A 13,998-nucleotide genomic window follows, 5' to 3' on the forward strand; every position below is an offset into this window, starting at 1 on the left:
TGCGGAGACAACAGCATGCCACTGCACTCCAGCCTGGGTGACAGAGCAAGACTCCATCTCAAAAACAACAATAGCAACAACAACAACAACAAACCCAACTTGAAGCTGGTTGGTCAGAAGTTCCAAAGGCCAGACTTGCAACTCTATCTCTGGGTAGATAGTGTCAGAATTGAATTAGAGGACACTGAGTTGCTGTCCGCTGCTTGGTGTGTGGAGAATAAATCCCCACACATTTGGTCACAAAAGTCTTCTTCTGTGTTGATGATTGTTGATGAGTGTTGTGAGTAGAGGAAAAACAAAGAGAGTTTTCCCTACACACTGCCTGAGGTTACTAGATCGCACCCTCCTCATCTTCCAAACAATATTGCTCCAGCAACTTTCCTCTTGCTCTTCTGCATCGCTCATTTTTCAGTCTCTATAGGATCATTCCCCATAATGTATCAACATGCTGTTACTGATCCTGTCTTTAAAAACACTTATATACGTTGTCCTAATGCCACTTCCTTAACTAGCAATCACTTCACTGTTCCCCTTGGCAGAAAATTTTTCAAGAGAATTCTTGATTATTGACTTCAACGCTCATCCAATTGTCTCTTTGTCTCTCTCTCTCTCTCGCTCATTCTCTCTCTCTCTCTGAGACGGAGTCACACTCTGTCACCAAAGCCGGAGTTCAGTGGTGGATCTTGGCTCACTGCAACCTCTGCCTCTCAAGTTCAAGTGATTCTCCTGCCTCAACCTCCTGAGTAGCCCAGCTAATTTTTGTATTTTTAATGGAGACAGGGTTTCACCATGCTAGCCAGTCTGGTCTTGAACTCCTGACCTCACGTGATCCACCTACCTTGGCTTCCCAGAGTTATGGAATTACAGGCATAAGCCACCATGTCTGGCCCGAGTTGTCTCTTAAACAGCCCCCAATCAGACTTTTCCTTCACACTCCACCAAAGTGACTCCTGGATAAACAAAGGATCCTAAAAGCAGCAAGAGAAAAGAAACAAATGACATGCAATGGAGCTTCAATATGCTTGGCAACAGACTTTTCTAGGTGGAAACTTTTTCAGTGGAAACCTTACAGGTCAGAAGAGAGTGGCATGACATATTTAAAGTGCTAAAGGAAAATAATCTTTTATCCTAGAATAGTATATATGGTGAAAATATCCTTCAAACATGAAGGAGAAATAAAGACTTTCTATGACGAACAAAGCTGAGGGATTTCATCAATACCAGACCTGTCCTACAAGATATGCTAAAGGGAGTAGCACTTCAATCAGAAGGAATGGACATTAATGAACAATAAATAATCACCTGAAGGTACAAAACTCACTGGTAAAAGTAAGAACACAGAAAACACAGAATATCATAACACCATAACTGGTGTGTAAATCACTCTTATCCCAAGTAGGAAGACCAAATGATGAATCAATAAAAAATAATAACTAGAACATTTCAATGTGTAGTCAGTACCATCAGATATAAATAGAAACAACAAAAAGTTAAAAAGCAGGAGAATGAAGCTAAGGTGTAGAGTTTTTATCAGTGTTCTTTTTGCTGGTTTATTTATGCAAATAGTGTTGTTATCAGGTTAAAATAATGGGTTATAAGATAGGATTTGCAAGCTTCATGGTAACCTCAAACCAAAAAACATACAATAGATGCACAAAAAGCAAAAGGCTCTTGTCGAGGACACTGATGACCTCCATGTGCTAAACTCAGTGATCAAATCTCAGCCATCATCTTCCTTGACGTATTATCATCTGGTGCAGGTGATCATACCATCTTCCATGGTATCTTTTTCACTTGGCTCCCAGTTCACCATGCTCTCTTAAATTTCCTTCTACCTTCTACTGGTTGCTCCTACTCAGTCTTCTTTTCTCGATGCTCCTTTTCTCCAAGAATTAGTAACAATTCTTGGATAAAAGAATTGGTGTGACCCTGACTGAATCCTTGATTTTCTTTTTCAAGTACACTCATTCTCTTGGTAATCTCAATCAATGGCATGGCTGTAAATACTATCCATGTGCTGCTCACTCCTAAATTTATATTTTCACCTTGAATCTCACTCCTAATATCCAGTCAAACACATCAGAATGCCCATTCAACATATTCAAACAGATGGCAACAAACATCTCAATACATTTTAAAGTTATGATCTTTTCTTCAATCAGTTTTCTTATTCTTCTTGTTTTTCAGTCCAAAACTCTTGAAGTCATCCTTGATTCCTTTTATTCTCTGAAACTCCACATATAGCTCATTACTAAATCACTTCTGTTACTGCAGTAGTGCCCTTACTGGTCTCCTTGTTTCCACCCTTGCCCCTCCCTCTTCTCACAACTTATTGGTAATATAGCAACTAGTAATTCTTTTAAAATGAAAGACCAAGTAACACTTCTATTTGGAAACTTCCATGTAACTGAGAGTAATACCCAAACTCCTTACAAAAGACTTATGCCTGCGAGACCTGACACTTCCCACCTTGTCCCTCTGGCATGATCTACTATTACTCTCCTCTTCTTTCATTAGGCTACAGCCGCTGGAGTCTTTCCTGTCTCTCTGATACACCACGCATGCTGTCACCCCAGGGCCTTCACACTGGTTATTCCCTCTCCTGGACCACACTTCCTTCAGATAGCCCCTTGGTTACCTCCTTCACCTTCAAGTCTTTGTTCAAATGCCATCTTCTCAATGAGGCCTAACCTGAATGACCTTAGAGAATACTGCAACCTGCACCTCTTCACACCAGCACCTCCAATTCCCTTTGTATTCTATGTTGCCCTAAGGCATTAAATTGCCTCCTCCTAAAATACTGTATAATTTACTCATTATGTTATTGCTTTTTTTTCTTTCTCTTGTCCATTAGAATTTCAGCTCCATGAGATAGGAGTTTTTGCTTCTTTTGTTCACTGATGTAACCTAAGCATTAGACAGTGCCTAGCACATAGTAGGTACTCAATACATATGTTTTAGGTCAGGCACTGTGGCTCATGCCTGTAATCCCAGCACTTTGGGAGGCCATAGTAGGTACTCAATTCATATGTTTTAGGTCGGGCACTGTGGCTCATGCCTGTAATCCTAGCATTTTGAGAGTCCAAGGCAGGAGGGTCACTTGAGTCCAGGAGTTCAAGACCAGCCTGGTAAATGTGGCAAAACTCCATCGCTACAAAAAATACATAAAAATTAGCCAGGTATGGTGGTAGGTGCCTGTAGTCTCAGCTACTTGGGGGGCTGAGGAGGGAGGATTGCTTGAGCCCGGGAGGCCGAGGTAGCACTGAGCCAAGGTCACAACACTGCACTCTAGCCTGAGCGACAGAGTGGAACCCTGTCTCAAAAAAACAAAAGCTAAAACCCAACCATATATGTTAATTGAATCTATATCCCCAAATCATTTATCACCTTAGTTCTGGTCTAATATTTCAAGTTCTTTCAGAGGTCTCTACTTCAATGTCCTTCAGACACCTCAAACTTAGTATGCCCAAAGTCAGACTCATTCTCCCCATCAAATTTGTTCTTTCTCCTGCTTTCCTAATTCTATTCATAGCATCGATAACCATCCAATCACTTATGGGAGAAGCTGCAGAGTCATTCCTCATTTTCAGTCCTGGATCAAGTTCCTAGCCCTCTCCTACTGTTAACAAGCATTTGATATTAATGCTGAGCCTTTAGCCACATATGCAAACACTATGTTTTCCTTGCCTTAGTCACTTATTCTCTCAGGGAATATTGTCCATTGGTTTGTATATTAGTCTGCTATGGGTGTCATAACAAATAAAACAGATTGGGTGGCTTCAACAACGGAAATTTATTTCTCACAAATTTACTTATCTGGAGGCCAAAAGTCCAAGATCAAGTTGCTGGCAGGGTTGGTTTCTCCTGAATTTTCTCTCCTTGGCTCACAGATGGCCACCTTTTCACTGAGTCCTCATGTGGTCTTTCTTCTGTGCATATACACTCCTGTTGTCTTTTCCTCATCCCACAAGCACACCAGTCCTATTGCATTAGGGCCCCATTCTGATGACTTCTTTTAACCTTAATTACCTCATCATAGCCCTATCTCCAAATATCTCCTAACACATTAGGTGTTAGGCCATCAGTAAATAAATTTTTTGGGGGAAAATTCAGTCCGTAATAATTAGACACAATAATTTCCTGTCCTTTTAAAATTATTCACATTTTTAAAAGTTCATTCCTTGTGCATATGCAAAATTTGTTCTTTTCTTTCCACTTTCCATTTGTTTTGAATAATCTCTATTCTTGCCTTTATCATAAACAAATGTATGCCTATTAAAATAGTTTTTTCCAACATTCTTACTGTTTTGCATTTATCAGGTGTAGATGGAGTTAACATTTGTAAAACATTTTTTAAAAACAGAGAAAAACAACCAACAGAGTTAAGAATAGAACATTCCTGGCCCTAAATAACCAAGTATGACTACTAATGCCATCTGTTGGTAGTAACAGAAATTGCTTTAATTTGGATGGTAGCTTTGTTCAGTTCTATCACGGTCTATGTGCTGAAAATTTAAAGATAAAGAAATTCCTGCATTCTCTTCCTTTACCTTCCATATTCCTGTCTCTGACAGTAAGCAGCCCAGCAGGAAGGTTAATTGAAGATAATTCAATGAAGGGACTAAATACAGAGGGGTGCCAAGAGTAACAATAACAAAGGATGGTGAAGCACCCAGGGACTAACAATGAAGAGAAGCTATGACCATCCCTGCAACTGAAGGGACAGAAAGTGGAGAGGCTGAAATCAGAGAGAACTGAAGAAGAACTGCACAACAGAATCTGTGGTCATAACGTAGAGGAAACATAGTTTGGCTGAGAGAGTAGGGAGAATAAATACCCTAATTTTTCTCTTCTCCTACTATCTATTCTCCCAAAGTCAGAGGAGCAAAGAAACTCATTTAGGTCAATGTAGGGCAGAGAAGGATGGAGAACAAATTTGGAGATTTAGCTAGTGTCTTGGGCTATTTTGTGCTGCTGTAGTGAAACACCTGGGACCGGGTAATTTATAATGAACAGAAATTTATTTGGCTCACAGCTCTGGAGACTAGGAAGTCCAAGGTTAAGGGCCTTTTTGCTGCATTATCCCACAGTAGAAGGCAGAAGAGCAAGAAAGCACAAATTTATTATTCCTTCCTAATAAAAAGGAACCTACTCCCATGATAACTAACCCACTCCCTAGATAATGGCATTAATCCATTCATGAGGGCAGAACCCTCGTGACCTAATCACCTCTTCAAGGTCCCACTTGTCAACATTGTTGCATTGGGAATTAAATTCCCAACACATGAACTTTGGGGGACATGATGAAATCACAGCAGCCAGTGAATAACTGGCATACCCTCCCTTCACAAAATGAATTGCCGTCTCTTCTATTTTATGTATAGATTGAGTTCTTAAATGTCTCATCCATAGTGTTAAGTATTCTAACACAAAAAAATATGTATTTAAGAGGAACTAATAAATACCTATTTTTGAATAAATAAATGAATACTCATTATTTATCTCCATGACTTAAAATTTTGCTGGAGGAAAAAATGGCAACTGTATTTTATGCTATGCCTATGCCCAATGAATTCCAACTGAAATTCAATACATTAAATTCCAATCCTGAATACAATAAATACAACAATAAAGCAAACAAGGTCATTTTTCCTGATTCCTGGCTATGTTTATATGAGAAGCAAATTTAAATAATGAGAGAAAAATCCCTACAATTTGCCTTTTTAAAAAAAAAATTGAAGTATATTTTAAGATTAAGAATAGCTCACTAATCTTTGCTTTCAGCTTTAAAATTCTTACAAAAGCTTTAAATGAAAGTAAAGAGATGGCCAGGCGTGGTGCCTCATGCCTGTCATCCCAACATTTTGAGAGGCTGAAGCGGGCAGATCACGAGGTCAGGAGATCGAGACCATCCTGGCCAACATGGTGATACCCAGTCTCTACTAAAATACAAAAAATTATCCAGGCATGGTGGCACATGCCTGTAGTCCCAGCTACACGGGAGTGCAAGGGAATCGCCTGTAGTCCCAGCTACACGGGAGGCAAGGGAATCGCTTCAATCTGGGAGGCGGAGGTTGCAGTGAGTGGAGATCGCGCCACTGCACTACAGCCTGCCAACAGAGCAAGACTCCATCTCAAAAAAAAAAAAAAAAAAAAGTGAAAAGTTGAGTTTATCTCCAAAAGAAGTACTAAAGTCAACAATGAAAGCACTGGAATGTAGTGCAACAGTTGAACTTTGATAAACAAACAGCCTGGTGAAAGCAGGCAGATTAAAAGTCTCCAGTATACTACAGGTTAATTAGCAAGCACTGTTACAGCTAGGTTCTATACCAAACACAGAGAAATTATGGTGACTGGTATTCCTTTGTTCTGACCATTATAACTGTCAATCATTAAACTGTGGAAGTTGTCTGATATGACATTTAAGACAAACATACAAGTGTACTCATCAATGGTGGTCTAATTACTACAGTTGGCTTAATGACAGGGTTGCATCAATTTTTTAGTAGTACTATCAATCTTGAAATCCTAAAGCAGATAGTCTAGCAGATCTCCAAATGTCGTATTCCCTTGTATAGTTCCAACTTGGGGAAAGAAAGCATGACTCAAGATTGTTTTCCTGGTATTTTGTAGTTATAGAAAAAGGAGTATTTATAATCTATTAGACATTTTTGAGGGCACAAATAGCATGAAAAGGATATTTCAGTGAAAAATGTACATTTTGCTTGGTTATTATTGCTAAGTGCATTGTTCAGCAAATGTTCTGCTATATTGAGTTTCAGGTATCAGCTGAATTACATTATGGTGAGATTTGTGATTAAGGTAAGCTAACTCAAAATGACAAGCCAAGGGCTTTTAAAATCCACATTTCAATGAAATCTGGCAGCACGAAAACAGCTGCTCTAAGTCTGCTCTTCTAATATTTCAAAGGAAGAATAGCAATGGATTTCTGATACCATATGTGCCAACTGCAGAAATTCTAGAACAGCCTGAGAGACCATGGGTGAAAGGTCACCCTCTGCCTTATACAGATGGCATGTTTAATTATTAAAGAGCAATTTTAATCATTTAATCATTTCAGACCTTGAAATGAAAGGTCTTCTAGGGTATCTCGAAGCTGGTTGCAACCTAAACTCTGCTGTCAAACTTCTAGGGAGCCAGAAAGTGGCATATGTGATTTCATATCCTAACTTGATTTATAGTCTCATGTGAGTTGAATTTGTTTTACAGGCTGTCAAAGACATTTCTTGGAAAAAAAAAATTGAAGGTCATATCTTTAGCAGAGAATTTAAAGTTAAATCTAAATCCAGACTTAAGGCAGTCTTGAATTCCTCAGGAGGATGGCCCTTTCTTTCAGCATAATTGTTTATAGCTCTGTTGAAAAACTTCACATCTAGCCTCAAAAATATTTTCAGAAATAGTCTCTATAGCTTTTTCCACTATTAAAAATAAACAACTGGCTGGGCACAGTGACTCATGCCTATAATCCTAGCAATTTGGGAGGTTGAGGTGGGCGGATCACAAGGTCAAGAGAACAAGACTATCTTGGCCAACATGGTGAAATCCTGTCTCTACTAAAAACACAAAAATAAAAAAAAATTAAAAATTAGCTGGGCATGGTGGCACATGCCTGTAGTCCAGCTACTCGGGAGGCTGAGGCAGGAGAATCACTGGAATCTGGGAGGCAGAGGTTGTAGTGAGCTGAGATTACGCCACTGCACTCTAGCCTGGTGACAGAGCAAGACTCTCTTTCAAAATAAATAAATAAAACTGGCAAAGTGTCTGTCATGTAATGTTCAATAAATGTTAGGCCCTCCTCTCATCCCTTCACCAAATGGATGCATGCATGCATTCACATGCATACATTGGAATTCACATTTATGTGATTTTGCAAGAACAAGTGGAATAAAATCAAGGATAGTTCACATGTACCCCAAAACCTAAAATGCAATAAAATAAATAAATGGGAAAAAAAAGAAAATTTTTTTTTAAAAAAAAAGCAAAATCAAATACAAAGTTTAGAAATTATGTTTTTAGATGAAGAAAATAATATTATAACTGAGCTAATAATAATAAATGATATTGAGCAAGTGGCATCAGCAACATGACAGAATAGAACTTTCTAGTGCTTGTCCCTTCACAGAAACATCAGTTTGAATAACTACCCATACACAAAAATACCTTCACAGGAGATGAAGTTTAACAGACAAAACTACTAAAAAATAATAATATCTATAATTATTTCTTAAGGGATACAAATATAAAAAGATGTACATTGTGACACTGAAAACATTAAAGAGATGGTGTGAGGTCAAAGTGTAGAGTTTCTGTATGCAATCAAAGTTAACTTATCAGCTTAAAATAGACTGTTATAAATATAAAATATTTTGTGTAACCATCCTGGTAACCATAAAGCCAACACCTATAGTAGATACGTAAAAGACAAAAAGCAAGGAATCAGGCTGGGCATGGTGGCTCACACCTATAATCCCAGCACTTTGGGAGGCCGAGGCAGGCGGATCACTTGAGGTCAGGAGTTCATGATCAGCCTGGCCAACATGGTAAAATCCCATCTCTACTAAATATACAAAAGTTAGCTGGGCATGGTGGCACACACCTGTAATCCCAGCTACTCAGGAGGCTGAGGTAGGAGAATTGCTTGAACCTGGGAAGCAGAGGTTTCAGTGAGCTGAGATCAAGCCACTACACCCCAGCCTGGGTGACACAGCGAGACCCTGTCTCAAAAACAACAACAACAACCAAAAAAGAAAAACAAGGAATCAAAGCATACCATAGAGAAAAATCACCTAATCACAAGGGAAGACAGCAAGAGACATCCAAGCACCAAAATATAGAAAGCAAATATTAATAATTAAGAAGGGAGAGATAGGCAATAATACAATAATAGTAGCAGACTTCAATAACCAACTTTTAACAATGGACAGATTATCCAGATGGAAAAAAATAAGGAAATATGACTGAAACTACACTTTAGACCAAATGAACCTAACAGACATACACAGAACATTCCATTCAAACAGCAGCAAAATACACATTCTTCATAGGTGCACACGGAACATAATCTAGGATAGATCATATGTTAGGCCACAAAACAAGACTTAACAAATGTAAGAAGATTGAAATCATATCAAGTATCTTTTCCAACCCAAATAGTATGAAACCAGAAATGAATTACAGGAGGAATTTGAAATGTTCACATAAACAGAGATTAAACAACATGCTTCTAAACAACTAATTGGTCAAAGATGAAATTAAAAGGGAAACCAAAATGTATCATGAGACAGATGAAAAAGGACACACAACATACCAAAGCTTATGGCATGAAGCAAAAACAGTTGTAAGTGCAAAGTTTGTAGCAATAAATGCCTACATAAAAGAAAAAAAAAAAAAGATCTCAAATAAACAACCTAACATTACACCTCTAGGAACTAGAAAAAAAAGAAATTAAGTAGAAAGAGGGAAACAAAAAAGATAGGAGCAGAAATAAATGAAATTGACACTAGGAAAACAATAGAAAATATCAAGAAAACTTTTGAAAAAATAGCCAATATCAACAAACCTTTAGCTAGATTTAGGGAAAAGGACTTAGGTAAATAATATCAGAAATGAAAGAGGAGATATTACAACTGATACCACAGAAATACAAAGGATTTATAAGAGACTGCTATGAACAATTATATGCCACAAATAGAATAACCTAGAATAAATGGATATATTCCCAGAAACATAAAAGTTACAATGATTGAATTATGAAGAAATAAAAAACCTGAACAGACCAATGATATGTAAGGTGATTGAATTAGCAGTCAAAAATGTCTCATCAAAGAAAAGCTCAGGACCTGATGGCTTCGCTCCAAATTTTACCAAACATTTAAAGAAGAGTTAATACTAACCTTTCTCAAACGCTTCCAAAAAATTTAAGAAGACTGAATAATTACAAACTCATTTTATGAGGCCAGCATTATCTTGAAACCAAAGCAGACAAGGATCCTACAAAAAAAAAATTATAGGCCAATATTCCTGATGAACATAGGTGCAAAAACTCTCAACAAAATACTAGCAAACCGAATTCAATAGCACATTAAAAGAATAATTCACCATGATCAAGTGGGAGTTACTCCTGGGGTGCAAGGATGGCTCAACATATGCAAATCTATAAATATGATACACAAAATTAACAGAATGAAAGACAAAACCATATCATCACCTCAATAGATACAGAAAAAGCATTTGACAAAATTCAAAATTCCTTCATGATAAAAATTCTCAACAAATTAAATATAGAAGAAATGTACCTCAACACAACAAAGGCCATATATGACAAACCCACAGCGAACATCATACCCAACAATGAAAGCTGAAAGCACTTTCTCCAAAATCAGGAATAAGACAAAGATGTCCATTCTTGCCACATCTATTCAATATAGTACTGGAAGTTTTAGCCAGAGCAATTAGACAACAGCAAGAAATAAAAGGAATTTAAATTAGAAAGGAAGTAATGAAAATATGTCTCTCTGTTAGAAGAAAACATAATAATACAACATATTTTTAAAATATACTCTGCCAAAAAACTATTAAAACTAATATGCAAATTCAATAAAGTTGTAGAAACAAAAAATAACATACAAAAATTAGTAGCAGTTCCATTTACTAACAACAAACTATCTGAAAAAGAAGTTTTAAAAATCCCATTCACAATTACTCCCAAAAAATTTAAAAAGTTAAAAATAAATTTAACCAAGAAGTGAAAGACTTGTACACTGAAACTATTAACCCTGATTGATGAAAGAAACTGAAGAAGACACAAATAAATGGAATGATATCATTGTTCACAGATTGGAAGAATTAATATTGTTAACCTGTCTGTACTACTCAAAGCAATCTACAGATTTAATACATACCTATCAAAATTTCAATGAAATTTTTCACAGAAATAGAAAAAAAATTGTAAAATTTGTATGGAACCATCGAAGACCCTGAATAACCAAAGCAATCTTAAACAAAAAGAACAAAGTTTAAGGCATCACACTACCTGACTTTGAAATATACTAAGAAACTACAGTAATCAAAACAATTTTAACTAGCAGAAAACAGACACACAGACCAATAGAACAATATAGAAAACCCAGACATAAACCCAGATATTTACAGTTAGTTGATTTTCAATAAAGGTGCCAAGAACACACAATAGACAAAAAACAGTTCCTTCAATAGATGATACTGGAAAAACTGGATATCCACATGCAGAAATATGAAATCAGACTCTTACTTTATACCACATGCAAAAATCAACTCAAAATAGATTAAAGACTTAAACATAAGGCCTGAAACTGTAAAATTACTAGAAGAAAATGTAAAGGAAGGTTTCATGACATTGGTGCGGGCCATGATTTTTTTTTTTACATGACCCCTAAAGCACAGACAACAAAAGCAAAAATAGACAAATGGAATTTTATCAACTAAAAACTTTTGCACAGCAAAGGAAACAACTGACAGAGTGAAAACACAAACTACAAAATGAGAGAAAATATTTCCAAACCATACATCTAATAAGGAGTAAGTGTCCAGAATATATAAGGAATTCAAACAATAGCAAGAAAGCAATTAAATTTTGTAGCATATTAAAGAATGAGTAAAGAACCTAAATTAAATTTAATATGCTACAATTAAATTTTATAGTATATTAAAAAAATGAGCAAAGGCCCTAAAAAGACAGTTCTCAAAAGAAGACATACAAACGGCCAACAGCTACATGAAATAATGCTTAACATCACTAATCATCAGAGAAATGCAAATTTAAGCCACAATGGGATATTATCTTACACTTGTTATACCACAAAGGTGGGCATGGTGGCTTGCATCTATAGTTCCCAGCTATTCCGGAGACTGAGGTGGGAGGATCACTTGAGTTCAGGAGCTGGAGACCAGCCTAGGCAACGCAGCAAGATCCCATCTCTTTAAAAAAAATGAAATATAAGTGTTGAGGAGGATGTGGAGAAAAGGGAATTCTTGCATACTCTTGGTGAGAATGCAAATTAGCACGGCCACTATGAAAAACAGTATGGAGGTTCCTCAAAAAATTAATACTAGAACTGCCATATGTTAGCAATCCTACTATTGTGTATATACCCAAAGGATATAAAATCAGTACATCAAAGAAATATCTGCACTTCCATGTTCACTGCAACATTATTCACAATAGCAGAGATATGGAATCAACCTAAGGGTTCATCAGCAAATGAATGGAAAATGAAAATGTGGTATAATAACAATGAAATACTATTCAGCCTTAATAAAGAAGGAAATCTATATCATTTGTGATGACATGGATGGACCTCTAGGACATTGTGCTAAGTGAAACAAACGAGTCACAAAAAGACAAAAAGACATGCAACTGCATGATCTCACTCATATGTGGAATCTAAAGAATTTGAACTCATAGAAGTAGTGGGTAAGATACCTAAGGTCATATAGCTATAAGTGGTGCAGCGAGGATGCCAAATTGGATCACAAATTTCAAAGCCCATTATTGTGTCAGTACACTCCAGCTAAAGGCCACCAGAAACACACCTGTAGTTGAACAAGTTGAGTTTATTCTTTGTAACAGAGAGGAAGAATGCATGGCACAGGGAAATCTGGGGTATCTCAGTAAGACAGTGTTTGAAAGAACTTATCATAGAATTTGGTCATATGCTGGATGATTTGGGAAAGGTCTTAAGGAACTTGGGCTTTTCTCTGGATTGGATGCTATCAGGAAGTGGTGGTAATTCTATGATCGGGTATCATCTTAGTAAATCTTATTTAGAAGGAGGGAAGATTAGGTAAAGTCTAAAGCTGTAAGTGGTAAAGCAGCAGCAGTAACTCATATTAGCCAAGACAAAGACAGATAAGGTCACCCAGCAAGTAGGTAGTAGAGCTAGGACCTGAACCCAGGCAGCCTGCCCTAAGTTTGCACATTTACCTGCAGCAGAGCAAAACGAGGATGATGGAAGAGATGTCTTAGGAAGAAACCTCAGCTATGTAGTGAAGCCAAGGATTCATAGTAGGAGATCAGCACCAGAGAAGTCTTATGGGGGTACTATCTGCTCAAATAATAGTCTGAAGAAAAAGAAAGAAAGAGAGAGAGAGAGAGAGAAAGAAAGAAAGAGAGAGAGAGAGAGAGAAAGGAAAAGAAAAAAAGAAGAAATCCTTTTACGTCTTTCTGTTTCCTGAAAGCTTTCTAGGTCAGCTTACTCAAAAATACCCACTGAACAGATCATCTCAGATTTCAAAGGCTCAGTTTCATTAGTCACATGTATGACAAGGCTACTTTTTCCTAGAAGACTGAGGTCTATGCTGGCAGCTTGATGTCCTCCGCAGACTTCATGTAGGATTTCTCCCTGGCTTTCTCAAGTCATTTCATTGGAGTCATTTCCTTTTGGGGTCCTAGACCTTTTTGGTGCTACTCCCAGGAGGCTGCTGTGCTAAGCCTTGGTAAAAGGCACACTAAAGAGGAGAGAAATGAATGCCTGTTGTATCCCCCTGTATCCCAGTTCTCCCCCTTCTTGAGTAAGCAATCCCTGATTTCCTTGGTAAAATCCCCTTAATCATCACTTACAGTATCAGAATAACATGACAATGAAGATGCCCTCCCTACTCCCCTCCTGTGTTTTCTAGGCTGGTCTCCAACCCCTGAACTCAAGTGATCCTCCCACCTCAGTCTCCAGAATAGCTGGAATACCAACACCCATCAAGAAGGGGCCACGTGGTACAAATCAGGAAAATTAGTCTTTATCTTCCAGGAGTCTGGACCTTCAGTGGAGTGACACAGGCAGGAGTATGTGTAGAGCTAGCACCTGGCAGTTCTCTGAAGAGACTATCCATGCTTTCCTGTTACTCAGATTCTCAGAGCTACCCTCATATCTTTCCTTCCTGAGGCCTAATTGTTCAACATTTCCTTTGACTCCCTGAGCTACCTAGAATATTTCCAATAACTTT

The sequence above is a fragment of the Sapajus apella genome, unplaced genomic scaffold (genome assembly GCF_009761245.1).
Source record: "Sapajus apella isolate SASKATOON/1434 unplaced genomic scaffold, GSC_monkey_1.0 scaffold81, whole genome shotgun sequence".
Lineage (NCBI taxonomy): Eukaryota > Metazoa > Chordata > Mammalia > Primates > Cebidae > Sapajus > Sapajus apella.